The sequence below is a fragment of the Oncorhynchus masou genome, unplaced genomic scaffold, assembly GCF_036934945.1.
Source record: "Oncorhynchus masou masou isolate Uvic2021 unplaced genomic scaffold, UVic_Omas_1.1 unplaced_scaffold_709, whole genome shotgun sequence".
Classification (NCBI taxonomy): Eukaryota; Metazoa; Chordata; class Actinopteri; order Salmoniformes; family Salmonidae; genus Oncorhynchus; species Oncorhynchus masou.
The window spans coordinates 264,271-285,000 of record NW_027013555.1 but is presented as its reverse complement, the minus strand read 5'-3'; the positions used below and the strand labels follow the sequence as shown (position 1 = coordinate 285,000).

Here is a 20,730-nt window from a genome sequence, read left to right as displayed (position 1 = left end):
CTCTCTCTGTCTCTGTCTCTGTCTCTCTCTGTCTCTCTCTGTCTCTCTCTGTCTCTCTCTCTCTCTCTCTCTTTCTCTCTCTGTCTCTTTCTCTCTCTCTGTCTCTCTCTGTCCCTCTCTCTCTGTCTCTCTCTGTCCCTCTCTCTGTCTCTCTCTGTCCCTCTCTCTCTGTCTCTCTCTGTCTCTCTCTCTGTCTCTCTCTCTCTTTCTCTCTCTGTCTCTCTCTGTCTCTGTCTCTCTGTCTCTGTCTCTTTCTTTCTCTCTGTCCCTCTCTCTCTGTCTCTCTCAGTCCCTCTCTGTCTCTCTGTCTCTCTCTCTCTGTCTCTCTCTCTGTCTCTATCTCTCTCTCTCTCTCTATTTCTCCCTCTCTTTCTCCCTCCATCTCTCTTATTCTCTCTCTCTTCTGAGTTGTGTTGTAATTTGATCATCTTATGCATGTTGTATTTCTCAAAAAGCCAGTGTGTGTGTGTGTCCACGTTACTTGTGTGTGTTCTCTGGGGAGGCGTGCTGGTTGTCAGTGCATCAGGCTGTTGGATCCGTCTCTACCCGGTGTGGCACTGCACAGCGCTACATCAGCAAGTGGTGCCTTCACCTCAATTGATACCAAAAGCCTAAATCGCTCGGAGCACCAACGGTTATCTGAGTAGAGAGAGAGGGGGGGGGAGTGGAGACAGGCTGATAGACTAGTAACGTTTAGAGAGAGAGGGGGAGACTGATAGACTAGTAACGTTTAGAGAGGGGGGGGAGACTGATAGACTAGTAACGTTTAGAGAGAGAAACTCAGATAATAGATCGTTTTCTGTCACAGACATACTTGGATGTTGTTTGCTTGGTCTGTTAGATTTCTGTGGCGCTATGAATTCAACTCCCCGAGGTACCCCCTCCAGCCGTTCCAGGGACCGGTATGTGATCTACTTCACACCTAGTACACCTGATTCAACTTGTTAACTAATCATCGAGCCATTGACTACTTGAATCATTAAACTAGTTCTAGAAATGGTGAAACGTAATGTGGTTCCCCAAGGTGAGGTTTAAGAACGGGTGAAACGGCCCTTTCTATAGTAGTTCACTACACAGGGAATAGGGCCCTGTATATAGTAGTGCACTATATAGGGAATAGGGCTCTGGTCACTAGTAGTTCACTATATAGGGAATAGGGTTCTGGTCACTAGTAGTGCACAATATAGGGAATAGGGCTCTGGTCACTGGTAGTTCACTATATAGGGAATAGGGCCCTGGTCACTAGTAGTTCACTATATAGGGAATAGGGCTCTGGTCACTAGTAGTTCACTATATAGGGAATAGGGCCCTGGTCACTAGTAGTGCACTATATAGGGAATAGGGCTCTGGTCACTAGTAGTGCACTATATAGGGAATAGGGCTCTGGTCACTAGTAGTTCACTATATAGGGAATAGGGCTCTGGTCACTAGTAGTTCACTATATAGGGAATAGGGCTCTGGTCTATAGTAATGTACTATATAGGGAATAGGGCTCTGGTCTAAAGTAGTGTACTATATAGGGAATAGGGCTCTGGTCTAAAGTAGTGTACTATGTAGGGAATAGGGCTCTGGTCTATAGTAGTGTACTATGTAGGGAATAGGGCCCTGGTCTATAGTAGTGTACTATGTAGGGAATAGGGCTCTGGTCTATAGTAGTGTACTATGTTGTGAATAGGGCTCTGGTCTATAGTAGTGTACTATGTAGGGAATAGGGCTCTGGTCTATAGTAGTGTGTACTATGTAGGGAATAATGCTCTGGTCTATAGTAGTGTACAATGTAGGGAATAGGGCTCTGGTCTATAGTAGTGTACTTTATAGGGAATAGGGCTCTGGTCTATAGTAGTACCACTATATAGGGAATAGGGCTCTGGTCTATAGTAGTACCACTATATAGGGAATAGGGCTCTGGTCTATAGTAGTGTACTATATAGGGAATAGGGCCCTGGTCTATAGTAGTGTACTATATAGGGAATAGGGCTCTGGTCTATAGTAGTGTACTATGTAGGGAATAGGGCTCTGGTCTATAGTAGTGTACTATGTAGGGAATAGGGCTCTGGTCTATAGTAGTGTACTATATAGTGAATAGGGCTCTGGTCTATAGTAGTGTACTATGTAGGGAATAGGGCTCTGGTCTATAGTAGTGTACTATATAGGGAATAGGGCTCTGGTCTATAGTAGTGTACTATGTAGGGAATAGGGCTCTGGTCTATAGTAGTGTACTATGTAGGGAATAGGTTTCTGGTCTATAGTAGTGTACTATGTAGGGAATAGGGCTCTGGTCTATAGTAGTGTACTATATAGGGAATAGGGCTCTGGTCTATAGTAGTGTACTATGTAGGGAATAGGGCCCTGGTCTAAAGTAGTGCACTATATAGGGAATAGGGTTCAATTTGGGACAAAATCCCGGAGTTTAACGAAGTCAGTCGGACTGATTGAGATAAAGCCACAGTGGGAACAGAGTTAGCGAAATTAGCCTATCGTTAGCCCAGCCAAGTTGTTTATAGAGGCAATGCACTGTTTGGCTAACACCGTTAGCCTATCGTTAGCCCAGCCAAGCTGTTTATAGAGGCAATGCACTGTTTGGCTGACACCGTTAGCCTAGCGTTAGCCCAGCCAAGCTGTTTATAGAGGCAATGCACTGTTTGGCTGACACCGTTAGCCTAGCGTTAGTCCAGCCAAGCTGTTTATAGAGGCAATGCACTGTTTGGCTGACACCGTTAGCCTAGTGTTAGTCCAGCCAAGCTGTTTATAGAGGCGATGCACTGTTTGGCTAACACCGTTAGCCTAGCGTTAGCCCAGCCAAGCTGTTTATAGAGGCGATGCACTGTTTGGCTAACACCGTTAGCCTAGCGTTAGCAAACCCGATGGTCTAATCCAATGCTAGAGGCCTGTCACTACTCATGCTGCCTAGCATCCCTTTTGTTTCCCCTGTGTAATGACCTACTCTTGACCAGGGCTCAAATAGGACATTGGTCAAATGTAGTGCATTATGTAAGGAATAGGGTGAACTCTGACCTCATGGGCCAGGCTGGAGCCATTCGGGACGTTCTTCCTTTCGTCTCGGTGAACTCTGACCTCATGGGCGGCACTGGAGCCATTTGGGACGGTCTCCCTTGGTCTTTGTGAACTCTGACCATTTGGGCCAGGCTGGAGCCATTCGGGACAGGTTTCCTTGGTCTCGGTGAACTCTGACCTCATGTAGCTTGTTTTTCTTTCAGACATTTTTTGATTCTCTCCTCTTTCCCCCCTGAGGGAGAGAGACACTTCTGAACATGACAGCATGGAGCTGCAGCTCATTATGAAAGAGATGCAGGGGTGGGTGGGTGGGTGGGTGTGTGTGTGTGTGTGTGTGTGCGTGCTGCAAAAACTCAGCCACTTGTTACTAATATGTTCTGGAGAGAAGAGTGTTATTGGCACTGTTTGTATAACTTTACATGGTGTGAATTAACACACACACACACACACACACATTAAGACACACACACACACACACACACACACACACACACACACACACACACACACACACACACACACACACACACACACACACACACACACACATTAAGACACACACACACACATTAAGACACACACATTAAGACACACACACACACACACACACACACACACACACATTAAGACACACACACACACACAGAGACACACACACACACACACATTAAGACACACACACATTAAGACACATTAAGACACACACACACACACACATTAAGACACACACACACCCCACCCCCCACCCCAGGTCTAAGCCCCTGCCTAGTGCCTCCTCTACCCCAGACGGGGTGCGTCTGCCCCGGGCACAGTGGAGCCGGTGAGACCCGGGCCTCCATGGCTGGCTGGAGCTCTGACGGTCCCTCTCCCTGACAGCTGAGAACCTTGCACCTAAAACCCTCCACGCTGAGTCCCGATTGGCTCCCTTACATCCCTTCATCCACAGCCCAGGACTGTAAAAAGGGAACCGTGTGCCAATTGTGAATGAGGTAGAATAATTCAGTGTGTGAAAGCCGGGGGGGGGGGGAGGTCCAGTTGTCTTAACCTCAAAGCCTTTATCCAGCTCTCTGTGGGCAATGAGCTGTTCTGTAGTGGTTTAGTATTAGAGGAACTATTTAACCCCTACCTTACTTTCAGTAGTACTATTTAACCCCTACCTTTCTGGTAGCGGTGGCTAAAGAGAGAGGGAGAGAGTATTTCACTTTCGTTAATTGTTTATTCCATTTGCTTTGGCAATGTAAGTGTATTTTTCCTATGCCAATAAAGCATGAGAGAGATGGATGGAGAGAGAGAGAGAGAGATGGAGAGAGAGAGAGATGGAGAGCTGGAGAGAGAGAGATGGAGAGCTGGAGAGAGATGGAGAGCTAGAGAGAGAGATGGAGAGCTGGAGAGAGAGATGGAGAGATGGAGAGAGACAGAGATGGAGAGATGGAGAGAGACAGAGACAGAGAACACACACTGGCCAGCCGTTTCCTACGTCTGTATGACAAATGGCCCTCAGATCTTCCGGCTGACCTCTCTCGTCTCATCGAGCTAATCTCCCCTTCCCTTCATTCCTAAAATAACACTCCAGAATCCAGGCATTAATCAACCGTGAACCTGATGGAGAATAGAACTAGAATGGGGGACCTGGACAGGAATCTGTCTTGAGTAAGTGGGTTTTGAGTCGAGGAATAGATCTGCCTCGACTCATATTCCTCTCTCTTTATCTCACTGTCTCTCTCTCTCTCTCTTTATCTCACTGTCTCTCTCTCTCTCTTTATCTCACTGTCTCTCTCTCTCTTTATCTCACTGTCTCTCTCTCTCTCTTTATCTCACTGTCTCTCTCTCTCTTTATCTCACTGTCTCTCTCTCTCTCTCTCTCTCTTTATCTCACTGTCTCTCTCTCTCTTTATCTCACTGTCTCTCTCTCTCTTTATCTCACTGTCTCTCTCTCTCTTTATCTCACTGTCTCTCTCTCTCTTTATCTCACTGTCTCTCTCTCTCTTTATCTCACTGTCTCTCTCTCTCTTTATCTCACTGTCTGTCTCTCTCTTTATCTCACTGTCTCTCTCTTTATCTCACTGTCTCTCTCTCTCTTTATCTCACTGTCTCTCTCTTTATCTCACTGTCTCTCTCTTTATCTCACTGTCTCTCTCTCTCTCTCTTTATCTCACTGTCTCTCTCTCTCTCTTTATTTCACTGTCTCTCTCTCTTTATCTCACTGTCTCTCTCTCTCTCTTTATCTCACTGTCTCACTCTCTCTCTCTCTTTATCTCACTGTCTCTCTCTCTTTATCTCACTGTCTCTCTCTCTTTATCTCACTGTCTCTCTCTTTATCTCACTGTCTCTCTCTCTCTTTATCTCACTGTCTCTCTCTCTCTTTATCTCACTGTCTCTCTCTCTTTATCTCACTGTCTCTCTCTCTCTTTATCTCACTGGCTCTCTCTCTCTTTATCTCACTGTCTCTCTCTCTCTTTATCTCACTGTCTCTCTCTCTCTTTATCTCACTGTCTCTCTCTCTCTTTATCTCACTGTCTCTCTCTCTCTTTATCTCACTGTCTCTCTGTCTTTATCTCACTGTCTCTCTCTCTCTCTTTATCTCACTGTCTCTCTCTCTCTTTATCTCACTGTCTCTCTCTCTCTTTATCTCACTGTCTCTCTCTCTTTATCTCACTGTCTCTCTCTCTCTCTCTTTATCTCACTGTCTCTCTCTCTTTATCTCACTGTCTCTCTCTCTCTCTCTCTTTATCTCACTGTCGCTCTCTCTCTTTATCTCACTGTCTCTCTCTCTCTCTCCCTCTTTATCTCACTGTCTCTCTCTTTATCTCACTGTCGCTCTCTCTCTTTATCTCACTGTCTCTCTCTCTCTTTATCTCACTGTCTCTCTCTCTCTTTATCTCACTGTCTCTCTCTCTCTCTCTCTTTATCTCACTGTCGCTCTCTCTCTATCTCACTGTCTCTCTCTCTTTATCTCACTGTCTCTCTCTCTTTATCTCACTGTCTCTCTCTCTCTCTCTCCCTCTTTATCTCACTGTCTCTCTCTTTATCTCACTGTCTCTCTCTCTCTCTCTCTCTCTCTTTATCTCACTGTCTCTCTCTCTCACTGTCTCTCTCTCCCTCTCTCTCCCTCTCTCTCTCCCTCTCTCACTCCTATCTTTTCTTCTCTCTGTCCCCTGCCCCAGCTCAGTACAATTACATAAGCTAATAGGAAAGAGATATCCTTTTTTCCCCCATGTACAACCCTCCTCTTCACCCCCCCCCCCCCCCAGCCTGCAATACTGAAACCACCTCCCCCCGTGTTCCCTATCTCCCCCAGCGGCATTAAATATGTAAAATTATCATTTGAACTAGAAGACCTTTCTGTGTCGCCCTGTCCTGCTCCACTCTCCCTCTCTCCTTCGCCCTGTCCTGCTCCACTCTCCCTCTCTCCTTCGCCCTGTCCTGCTCCACTCTCCCTCTCTCCTTCGCCCTGTCCTGCTCCACTCTCCCTCTCTCCTTCGCCCTGTCCTGCTCCACTCTCCCTCTCTCCTTCGCCCTGTCCTGCTCCACTCTCCCTCTCTCCTTCGCCCTGTCCTGCTCCACTCTCCCTCTCTGCTTCGCCCTGTCCTGCTCCACTCTCCCTCTCTCTTTCGCCCTGTCCTGCTCCACTCTCCCTCTCTCCTTCGCCCTGTCCTGCTCCACTCTCCCTCTCTCCTTCGCCCTGTCCTGCTCCACTCTCCCTCTCTCCTTCGCCCTGTCCTGCTCCACTCTCCCTCTCTCCTTCGCCCTGTCCTGCTCCACTCTCCCTCTCTCCTTCGCCCTGTCCTGCTCCACTCTCCCTCTCTCCTTCGCCCTGTCCTGCTCCACTCTCCCTCTCTCCTTCGCCCTGTCCTGCTCCACTCTCCCTCTCTCCTTCGCCCTGTCCTGCTCCACTCTCCCTCTCTCCTTCGCCCTGTCCTGCTCCACTCTCCCTCTCTCCTTCGCCCTGTCCTGCTCCACTCTCCCTCTCTCCTTCGCCCTGTCCTGCTCCACTCTCCCTCTCTCCTTCGCCCTGTCCTGCTCCACTCTCCCTCTCTCCTTCGCCCTGTCCTGCTCCACTCTCCCTCTCTCCTTCGCCCTGTCCTGCTCCACTCTCCCTCTCTCCTTCGCCCTGTCCTGCTCCACTCTCCCTCTCTCCTTCGCCCTGTCCTGCTCCACTCTCCCTCTCTCCTTCGCCCTGTCCTGCTCCACTCTCCCTCTCTCCTTCGCCCTGTCCTGCTCCACTCTCCCTCTCTCCTTCGCCCTGTCCTGCTCCACTCTCCCTCTCTCCTTCGCCCTGTCCTGCTCCTCCTCTCCCTCTCTCCTTCGCCCTGTCCTGCTCCACTCTCCCTCTCTCCTTCGCCCTGTCCTGCTCCACTCTCCCTCTCTCCTTCGCCCTGTCCTGCTCCACTCTCCCTCTCTCCTTCGCCCTGTCCTGCTCCACTCTCCCTCTCTCCTTCGCCCTGTCCTGCTCCACTCTCCCTCTCTCCTTCGCCCTGTCCTGCTCCACTCTCCCTCTCTCCTTCGCCCTGTCCTGCTCCACTCTCCCTCTCTCCTTCGCCCTGTCCTGCTCCACTCTCCCTCTCTCCTTCGCCCTGTCCTGCTCCACTCTCCCTCTCTCCTTCGCCCTGTCCTGCTCCACTCTCCCTCTCTCCTTCGCCCTGTCCTGCTCCACTCTCCCTCTCTCCTTCGCCCTGTCCTGCTCCACTCTCCCTCTCTCCTTCGCCCTGTCCTGCTCCACTCTCCCTCTCTCCTTCGCCCTGTCCTGCTCCACTCTCCCTCTCTCCTTCGCCCTGTCCTGCTCCACTCTCCCCTCTCTCGCCCTGTCCTGCTCCCTGTCCCCTCTCCTTCGCCCTGTCCTGCTCCCCTCCCTCTCTCCTTCGCCCTGTCCTGCTCCACTCTCCCTCTCTCCTTCGCCCTGTCCTGCTCCACTCTCCCTCTCTCCTTCGCCCTGTCCTGCTCCACTCTCCCTCTCTCCTTCGCCCTGTCCTGCTCCACTCTCCCTCTCTCCTTCGCCCTGTCCTGCTCCACTCTCCCTCTCTCCTTCGCCCTGTCCTGCTCCACTCTCCCTCTCTCCTTCGCCCTGTCCTGCTCCACTCTCCCTCTCTCCTTCGCCCTGTCCTGCTCCACTCTCCCTCTCTCCTTCGCCCTGTCCTGCTCCACTCTCCCTCTCTCCTTCGCCCTGTCCTGCTCCACTCTCCCTCTCTCCTTCGCCCTGTCCTGCTCCACTCTCCCTCTCTCCTTCGCCCTGTCCTGCTCCACTCTCCCTCTCTCCTTCGCCCTGTCCTGCTCCACTCTCCCTCTCTCCTTCGCCCTGTCCTGCTCCACTCTCCCCTCTCCTTCGCCCTGTCCTGCTCCACTCTCCCTCTCTCCTTCGCCCTGTCCTGCTCCACTCTCCCTCTCTCCTTCGCCCTGTCCTGCTCCACTCTCCCTCTCTCCTTCGCCCTGTCCTGCTCCACTCTCCCTCTCTCCTTCGCCCTGTCCTGCTCCACTCTCCCTCTCTCCTTCGCCCTGTCCTGCTCTTCTCTCCCTCTCTCCTTCGCCCGGAGCTCAGAGCTGCGTGACAGAATGCTCATCCACGCATACTATATCGCATTTGGGCATCGTCGCTATAGTTACTGGGTAAAGGGGGTTGGAGGCGAGGGAGTTTACGTCCCAAATGTCACCTTTATTCCCTATGTAGTGAGTGCACTACTTTTTGACCAAAGGCCTATGACCCCTGGTCAAAAGTAGTGCACTACATAGGGAATAGGGTGCCAGCTGGGACACAGATGGAGAGAAGGTGTAGCAGAGTGTGAAAGATTGTATTTATTTTTTATTTAGTGACTTTAGTCAGAGAGTGACCACACCAGTGTGTGTGTGTGTGTGTGTGTGTGTGTGTGTGTGTGTGTGTGTGTGTGTGTGTGTGTGTGTGTGTGTGAGTGTGAGTGAATAGGGACCAATGAGATGACAGAAGGCCAGAGAGAGAGAGAAATGAACAGTGGAAATGTGATGTTCAGTTGAACATGTTCTGAATGAGGGACCAATGAGACGACAGAAATGTGATGTTCTATTGAACATGTTCTGAATGAGGGACCAATGAGACGACAGAAATATGATGTTCTGTTGAACGTGTTCTGAATGAGGGACCAATGAGACGACAGAAATGTGATGTTCAGTTGAACATGTTCTGAATGAGGGACCAATGAGACGACAGAAATGTGATGTTCAGTTGAACATGTTCTGAATGAGGGACCAATGAGATGACAGAAATGTGATGTTCAGTTGAACATGTTCTGAATGAGGGACCAATGAGACGACAGAAATGTGATGTTCTATTGAACATGTTCTGAATGAGGGACCAATGAGATGACAGAAATGTGATGTTCAGTTGAACATGTTCTGAATGAGAGACCAATGAGATGACAGAAATGTGATGTTCTGTTGAACATGTTCTGAGTAATAGAAACCAGGAAGTAGGGTTTTGAGAGGGATATTGGCTGGGTTCGGGCAGTACTTCACCGAGAGTACTATACATGTATCAACAATATGAAGTATGTAGCATACTGCCTACAAACCTACGGTTTTAGTTCCTGTATGGACCTGATTCTAGTAATCAGCTGGTTGACAAGATGAATCAGGTTAGTTAAAACCTACAGGACGGTTTCTCTCCAGGAACAGGGTTGGAGTTAAAACCTGCAGGAGGGTCTCTCTACAGGAACAGGGTTGGAGTTAAAACCTACAGGAGGGGTTCTCTACAGGAACAGGGTTGGAGTTAAAACCTACAGGAGGGTTTCTCTACAGGAACAGGGTTGGAGTTAAAACCTACAGGAGGGTTTCTCTCCAGGAACAGGGTTGGAGTTACAACCTACAGGAGGGTTTCTCTACAGGAGGGTTTCTCTCCAGGAACCGGGTTGGAGTTAAAACCTACAGGAGGGTTTCTCTCCAGGAACAGGGTTGGAGTTAAAACCTACAGGAGGGTCTCTCTCCAGGAACAGGGTTGGAGTTTAAACCTACAGGAGGGTCTCTCTCCAGTAACAGGGTTGGAATTAAAACCTACAGGAGGGTCTCTCTACAGGAACAGGGTTGGAGTTAAAACCTACAGGAGGGTTTCTCTCCAGGAACACGGTTGGAGTTACAACCTACAGGAGGGTCTCTCTCTGGGTACAGGGTTGGAGTTAAAACCTACAGGAGGGTTTCTCTCCAGGAACAGGGTTGGAGTTACAACCTACAGGAGGGTTTCTCTACAGGAACAGGGTTGGAGTTACAACCTACAGGAGGGTTTCTCTACAGGAACAGGGTTGGAGTTAAAACCTACAGGAGGGTTTCTCTCCGGGAACAGGGTTGGAGTTAAAACCTACAGGAGGGTTTCTCTCCAGTAACAGGGTTGGAGTTAGAACCTACAGGAGGGTTTCTATTCCAGGAACAGGGTTGGAGTTAAAACCTACAGGAGGGTTTCTCTCCAGGAACTGGGTTGGAGTTAAAACCTACAGGAGGGTCTCTCTCCAGGAACAGGGTTGGAGTTAAAACCTACAGGAGGGTTTCTCTCCGGGAACAGGGTTGGAGTTAAAACCTACAGGAGGGTTTCTCTCCAGTAACAGGGTTGGAGTTAGAACCTACAGGAGGGTTTCTATTCCAGGAACAGGGTTGGAGTTAAAACTTACAGGAGGGTTTCTCTCCAGGAACAGGGTTGGAGTTAAAACCTACAGGGGGGTTTCTCTCCAGGAACAGGGTTGGAGTTAAAACCTACAGGAGGGTATCTCTCCAGAAACAGGGTTGGTGAAACCTGCTAAAAGTAGCCTTCAGTCTGTATTGAAAGATGGAGATCATGGTCATTTCCTTCAGCTCTAAATGTATTAGAACTGTAGAACAGACTCTATGGAGACTCCATTCTGATATTCAACAACCTCCTCTGAGGTCATAGCTAGATTCTCAATTGGGGAAAAAAATGGATCACTGCAAATCACAGGCAGATTAAACTAATTTGCAAAAACATTTTTTGATTATTAGTGAGTCTTATGATTGTTACAAGCCCTGAATGAATTAGATTATTGATGACTGATTATTGATGACTGATTATAGATGACTGATATGCAGTGTACTGACCTTACATTGTACAACAAAGTTTATTTAGAGAAAGAAATCAAGATATGTATCATGAATCGCCAATTAGCTTAATTAATAAATAACAAATCCAGATTAGATTTGTCGGCCTTATCGCCCAGCCCTTGTGTCAATTCATTCATGGTCCTAGGACCATGTCCCAGGACTATCTGACATGATGACTCCTTGCTGTCCCCAGTCCACCTGACCGTGCTGCTGCTCCAGTTTCAACTGTTCTGCCTTATTATTATCCGACCATGCTGGTCATTTATGAACATGTGAACATCTTGGCCATGTTCTGTTATAATCTCCACCCGGCACAGCCAGAAGAGGACTGGCCACCCCTCATAGCCTGGTTCCTCTGTAGGTTTCTTCCTAGGTTCCTGCCTTTCTAGGGAGTGTTTCCTAGCCACCGTGCTTCGACACCTGCATTGCTTGCTGTTTGGGGTTTTAGGCTGGGTTTCTGTACAGCACTTTGAGATATCAGCTGATGTACGAAGGGCTATATAAATAAATTTGATTTGATGATTAACAGGTGAGCGGAGGAGTTTCCTCTTCTCCTTGATTGGTTTGTTCAGCGAGAGATACTGAACTACATCGTTCACGTGTCCTCCGTAGAAGCGTGCCACACCCCCTTTGAATCAGCCACACCCCCTTTGAATCAGCCACACCCCCTTTGAATCAGCCACACCACTTTTGAATCAGCCACACCCCCTTTGAATCAGCCACACCCCCTTTGAATCAGCCACACCCCCTTTGAATCAGCCACACCCCCTTTGAATCAGCCACACCCCCTTTGAATCAGCCACACCCCCTTTGAATCAGCCACACCCCCTTTGAATCAGCCACTCCCCCTTCGAATCAGCCACACCCCCTTCGAATCAACCATACCCCCTTCGAATCAGCCACACCCCCTTCGAATCAGTCACACCCCCTTTGAATCAGCCATACCCCCTTCGAATCAGCCACACCCCCTTTGAATCAGCCACACCGCCTTTGAATCAGCCACACCCCCTTTGAATCACCTGTTGTATTGTCCGAAGAGATAAAGATATGCAGTTGTTTATCAACCACACACTTCCTCTCCTCTATCTATCCTTCTATCCATCAAACATCTCTCACAACTAGCTCATTAGCCTTTATTTAAGTAGGCATGTCAACCTCTTGAGGATAGTGAGACGCTAGCGTCTCAAGTGGCCAATTGCCTGAGGAAATGCAGAGCGCCAGATTAAAATAAAACGCGATAAAACTCAAACTTTCATTAAATCAGACATGCAAGATTAAACCTACACTCGTTGTGAATCCAGCCAACATCAGATTTAAAAAATGCTTTTCGACGAAAGCATGAGAAGCTATTATCTGATAGCATGCAGCCATCTGAACCAGTCGTAAACAAAAGAACTAGCGTAGCAGATGCTACACAAAACGCTGTAATAAAATATAAAACACGCCTTACCTTTGACGAGCTTCTTTGTTGGCACTCCAATATGTTCCATAAACATCACAATTGGTCCTTTTTTTCGATTAATTCCGTCCATATATACCCAAAATGTCCATTTATAAAGCAGGTTTGATCCAGAAAAAAACAACTTGCCAAAACAAAACGTCACTACAAAACATTTCAAAAGTTGCCTATAAACTTTGCCAAAATATTTCAAACTACTTTTGTAATACAACTTTAGGTATTTTTTTTATCGTTAATAATCAATCAAATTGTAGACGGGGCGATCTGTATTCAATACAGCAAGTAAACAAACCATGCACCTTTTTCCGTCTTGCGTAACTCTCAACAGTGTAACGTTGTTCCAGGATGTGCCTCTTCTTCGTTGCACCAATGATTAACTTCAACCCAATTCCAAAGACTGGTGACATCCTGTGGAAGTCGTAGGAACTGTGAAATGGGTCCTATCAAATATCCCTTGGCAAAGACAACTGAGGGAACGGTCAGAGGCAAATAGAAAAATACATCTGAACAGTTTTTCCTCTGGGTTTTGCCTGCTACATAAGTTATGTTGTAGTCACAGACATGATTGAACCAGTTTTAGAAACTTCAGAGTGTTTTCTATGCACACTTACTAATCATATGCATATAATATATTCCTGACATGAGTAGCAGGAAGTTGAAATTGTGCACGCTATTTATCCAAAAGATAAAAATGCTGCCCCCTAACCCTAAGACGTTTTAAGATCAAATTGTTATTTACAATGACGGCCTACCCCGTCCAAACCCGGATGACGCTGAGCCAATTGTGCGCCACCCCATTGGACTCCCAATAACGGCCAGATGTGATACAGCCTGAATTCGAACCAGGGACTGTAGTGACGCCTCTTGCACTGAGATGTAGTGCCTTAGACAGCTGTGGCCAAACTCTGGAGCCTATCCTTCTATCTATCAAATGTCTCTCCCAACTCGCTCCATTTCAGTTGAGTACTTCAGATATGTATTATATTTGATATGTATTATATTTTATATATGATATGTATGATATTTTATATGTATTATATTTTATATTTTATATGTATTATATTTTATATCTATTATATTTATATGTATTATATTTTATATGTATTATATTTATATGTATTATATTTATATGTATTATATTTTATATATTATATTTATATGTATTATATTTTATATATTATATTTATATGTATTATATTTTATATATTATATTTTATATATATTATATTTATATATATTATATTTATATATATTATATATTATATTTATATATATTATATATATTATATTTATATATATTATATTTATATGTATTATATTTATATATATTATATTTTATATATTATGTTTATATATATTATATTTTATATATATTATATTTATATATATTATATATATTATATTTATATATATTATATTTTATATATTATATTTATATATATTATATTTTATATATTATATTTTATATATTATATTTATATATATTATATTTTATATATATTATATTTTATGTATTATATTTTATATATTATATTTATATGTATTATATTTATGTATTATATTTTACATATTATATTTATATATATTATATTTTATATATATTATATTTATATATTATATTTTATGTATTATATTTTATATATTATATTTATATGTATTATATTTTATATATTACATTTATATGTATTATATTTGATATATTACATTTATATGTATTATATTTGATATATTATATTTTATATATATTATATTTATATATATTATATTTTATATATATTATATTTTATATATATTATATTTATATGTATTATATTTATATATATTATATTTTATATACTATATTTTTCTATACTATATTTATATGTATTATATTTTTATGTATTATATTTATATGTATTATATTTTTATGTATTATATTTATATGTATTATATTTATATGTATTATATTTATATGTATTATATTTTTATGTATTATATTTATATGTATTATATTTTTATGTATTATATTCATATGTATTATATTTATATGTATTATATTTATATGTATTATATTTATATGTATTGTATTTTGTATTTCCGCACCTGTAAACGTTGCATGATGACGTTCTATTGGAGCCTCGTTTCAACTGTTTCTACGTTTCCCTGTCCTCCCTGCCTCTCCTCCATCACCTTTCACCTATTTACAAAATAAGGAGGCGAGGACGGAGGAGAGGACGCGAGGTGTCGAGCAAAACCAATTGAGAATCGCCCAACACACACATTCAATGATGCTCCAGTATGTTCTGTCATCACAGGTAGAGGTCAAAAGGGCCTTGCAGTAAAAAGGTGACAGTATTGTACAGTGTTTGTTCGGTGTGTGTGTCTGTGTGTGTGTGTCTGTGTGTTTACACCTTGTTGGACACTAACGTAGAGAGATGTTGACGTGTGTGTGTGTGTGTGTGTGTACACACCTTGCTGGACAGTTCCGTAGAGAGTTGATGACACATTAGAGAAAGACCCCAATGAGCTTCACTAGTGCAGCAGCAGCCTCCCATGACCTTTGACCTATAGGCTGCTGGTCGTCTTCCTCTGTCTCTCCTCCCACCGACACAGCAGCTCGTGGTGGTGGGATGACACGTGTCTGAGTGTGTGTGTGTGTCTGCAGTCAGTCATTTCAAACAACTTGATGTATTTATTTATTTAACCTTTATTTAACCTTTATTTAACTCGGCAAGTCAGTTAAGATCACATTCTTATTTTCAATGACGGGCCTAGGAACAGTGGGTAAACTGCCTGTTCAGGGGCAGAACGACAGATTTTTAACTTGTCGGCTCAGGGATTCGATCAAGCAACCTTTTGTTTACTAGTCCAACGCTCCAATCACTAGGTTACCTGCCGTCCCTACACTCTAACCACTAGGTTACCTGCCGTCCCTACACTCTAACCACTAGGTTACCTGCCACCCCCCTACGCTCTAACCACTAGGTTACCTGCTTCCTCTACACTCTAACCACTAGGCTACCTGCCGTCCCTACACTCTAACCACTATGCTACCTGCCGTCACAACACTCTAACTACTAGGCTACCTGCCGTCCCTACGCTCTAAACACTAGGTTACCTGCCGTCCCTACGCTCTAAACACTAGGTTACCTGCCATCCCTACACTCTAACCACTAGGCTACCTGCCGTCCCTACGCTCTAACCACTAGGTTACCTGCCCCCCCCTACACTCCAACCACTAGGTTACCTGCCTCCTCTACACTCTAACCACTAGGCTACCTGCTGTCCCTACACTCTGACCACTAGGCTACCTGCTGTCCCTACACTCTCACCACTAGACTACCTGCTGTCCCTACACTCTCACCACTAGACTACCTGCCTCCTCTACACTCTAACCACTAGGCTACCTGCCTCCTCTACACTCTAAACACTAGACTACCTGCCTCCTCTACACTCTAACCACTAGACTACCTGCCTCCTCTACACTCTAACCACTAGGCTACCTGCCTCCTCTACACTCTAACCACTAGGCTACCTGCCTCCTCTACACTCTAACCACCAGGCTACCTGCCTCCTCTACACTCTAACCACTAGGCTACCTGCCTCCTCTACACTCTAACCACTAGGTTACCTGCCACCCCCCTACGCTCTAACCACTAGGTTACCTGCTTCCTCTACACTCTAACCACTAGGCTACCTGCCGTCCCTACACTCTAACCACTATGCTACCTGCCGTCCCTACACTCTAACTACTAGGCTACCTGCCGTCCCTACGCTCTAAACACTAGGTTACCTGCCGTCCCTACGCTCTAAACACTAGGTTACCTGCCATCCCTACACTCTAACCACTAGGCTACCTGCCGTCCCTACGCTCTAACCACTAGGTTACCTGCCCCCCCCTACACTCCAACCACTAGGTTACCTGCCTCCTCTACACTCTAACCACTAGGCTACCTGCTGTCCCTACACTCTGACCACTAGGCTACCTGCTGTCCCTACACTCTCACCACTAGACTACCTGCTGTCCCTACACTCTCACCACTAGACTACCTGCCTCCTCTACACTCTAACCACTAGGCTACCTGACTCCTCTACACACTAAACACTAGACTACCTGCCTCCTCTACACTCTAACCACCAGGCTACCTGCCTCCTCTACACTCTAACCACTAGGCTACCTGCCTCCTCTACACTCTAACCACTAGGCTACCTGCCTCCTCTACACTCTAACCACTAGGCTACCTGCCTCCTCTACACTCTCACCACTAGACTACCTGCCTCCTATACACTCTAACCACTAGGCTACCTGCCTCCTCTACACTCTAACCACTAGACTACCTGCCTCCTCTACACTCTAACCACTAGACTACCTGCCTCGTCTACACTCTAACCACTAGACTACCTGCCTCCTCTACACTCTCACCACTAAGCCACCTGCGCCTCTACACTCTAACCACTAGACTACCTGTCTCCTCTACACTCTAACCACTAGGCTACCTGCCGTCCCTACACTCTAACCACTAGGTTACCTGCCATCCCTACACTCTAACCACTAGGCTACCTGCCGTCCCTACACTCTAACCACTAGGCTACCTGCCGTCCCTACACTCTAACCACTAGGTTACCTGCCATCCCTACACTCTAACCACTAGGCTACCTGCTGTCCCTACACTCTGACCACTAGGCTACCTGCTGTCCCTACACTCTCACCACTAGACTACCTGCTGTCCCTACACTCTCACCACTAGACTACCTGCCTCCTCTACACTCTAACCACTAGGCTACCTGCCTCCTCTACACTCTAACCGCTAGACTACCTGCCTCCTCTACACTCTCACCACTAAGCCACCTGCGCCTCTACACTCTAACCACTAGACTACCTGTCTCCTCTACACTCTAACCACTAGGCTGCCTGCCTCCTCTACACTCTAACCACTAGACTGCCTGCCTCCTCTACACTCTAACCACTAGGCCACCTGCCGTCCCTACACTCTAACCACTAGGCTACCTGCCGTCCCTCCACTCTAACCACTAGGTTACCTGAAGCCTCTACACTCTAACCACTAGGCCACCTGCCGCCTCTACACCCTAACCACTAGGCCACCTGCGCCTCTACACTCTAACCACTAGGCCACCTGCCGTCCCTACACTCTAACCACTAGGCTACCCTGCTGTCCCTCCACTCTAACCACTAGGCCACCTGCCGTCCCTCCACTCTAACCACTAGGCCACCTCCCGTCCCTCCACTCTAACCACTAGGCCACCTGCCGTCCCTACACTCTAACCACTAGGCCACCTGCCTCCTCTACACTCTAACCACTAGACTACCTGCCTCCTCTACACTCTAACCACTAGACTACCTGCCTCCTCTACACTCTAACCACTAGACTACCTGCCTCCTCTACACTCTAACCACTAGACTACCTGCCTCCTCTACACTCTAACCACTAGGCCACCTGCCTCCTCTACACTCTAACCACTAGACTACCTGACTCCTCTACACTCTAACCACTAGACTACCAGCCTCCTCTACACTAACCACTAGACTACCTGCCTCCTCTACATTCTAACCACTAGGCTACCTGCCTCCTCTACATTCTAACCACTAGGCTACCTGCCTCCTCTACATTCTAACCACTAGGCTACCTGCCTCCTCTACACTCTAACCACTAGGCTACCTGCCTCCTCTACACTCTAACCACTAGACTACCTACCTCCTCTACACTCTAACCACTAGGCTACCTACCTCCTCTACATTCTAACCACTAGGCTACCTGCCTCCTCTACACTCTAACCACTAGGCTACCTGCCTCCTCTACACTCTAACCACTAGGCTACCTGCCTCCTCTACACTCTAACCACTAGACTACCTACCTCCTCTACATTCTAACCACTAGGCTACCTGCCTCCTCTACATTCTAACCACTAGGCTACCTGCCTCCTCTACACTCTAACCACTAGGCTACCTGCCTCCTCTACACTCTAACCACTAGACTACCTGCCTCCTCTACATTCTAACCACTAGGCTACCTGCCTCCTCTACATTCTAACCACTAGGCTACCTGCCTCCTCTACATTCTAACCACTAGGCTACCTGCCTCCTCTACATTCTAACCACTAGGCTACCTGCCTCCTCTACATTCTAACCACTAGGCTACCTGCCTCCTCTACACTCTAACCACTAGGCTACCTGCCTCCTCTACACTCTAACCACTAGGCTACCTGCCTCCTCTACACTCTAACCACTAGACTACCTGCCTCCTCTACACTCTAACCACTAGGTCACCTGCCTCCTCTACACTCTAACCACTAGGCCACCTGCCTCCTCTACACTCTAACCACTAGACTACCTGCCTCCTCTACACTCTAACCACTAGGTCACCTGCCTCCTCTACACTCTAACCACTAGGCCACCTGCCTCCTCTACACTCTAACCACTAGACTACCTGCCTCCTCTACACTCTAACCACTAGGTCACCTGCCTCCTCTACACTCTAACCACTAGGCCACCTGCCTCCTCTACACTCTAACCACTAGACTACCTGCCTCCTCTACACTCTAACCACTAGGCTACCTGCCTCCTCTACACTCTAACCACTAGACTACCTGCCTCCTCTACACTCTAACCACTAGGTCACCTGCCTCCTCTACACTCTAACCACTAGGCCACCTGCCTCCTCTACACTCTAACCACTAGACTACCTGCCTCCTCTACACTCTAACCACTAGGTCACCTGCCTCCTCTACACTCTAACCACTAGGCCACCTGCCTCCTCTACACTCTAACCACTAGGCCACCTGCCTCCTCTACACTCTAACCACTAGGCCACCTGCCTCCTCTACACTCTAACCACTAGGCTACCTGCCTCCTCTACACTCTAACCACTAGACTACCTGCCTCCTCTACACTCTAACCACTAGGTCACCTGCCTCCTCTACACTCTAACCACTAGGCCACCTGCCTCCTCTACACTCTAACCACTAGACTACCTGCCTCCTCTACACTCTAACCACTAGGCTACCTGCCTCCTCTACACTCTAACCACTAGGCTACCTGCCTCCTCTACACTCTAACCACTAGACTACCTGCCTCCTCTACACTCTAACCACTAGGTCACCTGCCTCCTCTACACTCTAACCACTAGGCCACCTGCCTCCTCTACACTCTAACCACTAGACTACCTGCCTCCTCTACACTCTAACCACTAGGTCACCTGCCTCCTCTACACTCTAACCACTAGGCCACCTGCCTCCTCTACACTCTAACCACTAGACTACCTGCCTCCTCTACACTCTAACCACTAGGTCACCTGCCTCCTCTACACTCTAACCACTAGGCCACCTGCCTCCTCTACACTCTAACCACTAGACTACCTGCCTCCTCTACACTCTAACCACTAGGCTACCTGCCTCCTCTACACTCTAACCACTAGACTACCTGCCTCCTCTACACTCTAACCACTAGGTCACCTGCCTCCTCTACACTCTAACCACTAGGCCACCTGCCTCCTCTACACTCTAACCACTAGACTACCTGCCTCCTCTACACTCTAACCACTAGGTCACCTGCCTCCTCTACACTCTAACCACTAGGCCACCTGCCTCCTCTACACTCTAACCACTAGGCCACCTGCCTCCTCTACACTCTAACCACTAGGCCACCTGCCTCCTCTACACTCTAACCACTAGGCTACCTGCCTCCTCTACACTCTAACCACTAGACTACCTGCCTCCTCTACACTCTAACCACTAGGTCACCTGCCTCCTCTACACTCTAACCACTAGGCCACCTGCCTCCTCTACACTCTAACCACTAGACTACCTGCCTCCTCTACACTCTAACCACTAGGCTACCTGCCTCCTCTACACTCTAACCACTAGGCTACCTGCCTCCTCTACACTCTAACCACTAGACTACCTGCCTCCTCTACACTCTAACCACTAGGTCACCTGCCTCCTCTACACTCTAACCACTAGGCCACCTGCCTCCTCTACACTCTAACCACTAGACTACCTGCCTCCTCTACACTCTAACCACTAGGTCACCTGCCTCCTCTACACTCTAACCACTAGGCCACCTGACTCCTCTACACTCTAACCACTAGGCCACCTGCCTCCTCTACACTCTAACCACTAGACTGCCTACCTGCCTCCTCTACACTCTAACCACTAGGCCTCCTCTACACTCTAACCACTAGGTCACCTGCCTC

General features: G+C 47.1%; 1 long non-coding RNA gene across 1 annotated transcript in view; it reads right to left on the bottom strand.

Moving 5' to 3' along the window:
* Positions 1–12,663, bottom strand: part of LOC135537089 (uncharacterized) — a 40,895-nt gene extending 28,232 nt beyond the window's left edge. The window contains exon 1 of the long non-coding RNA XR_010455118.1: positions 12,533–12,663. This is a non-coding gene — a long non-coding RNA (uncharacterized LOC135537089). The remainder of the gene's footprint in view (positions 1–12,532) is intronic.
* Between the last annotated feature and the right edge of the window lie 8,067 nt (positions 12,664–20,730).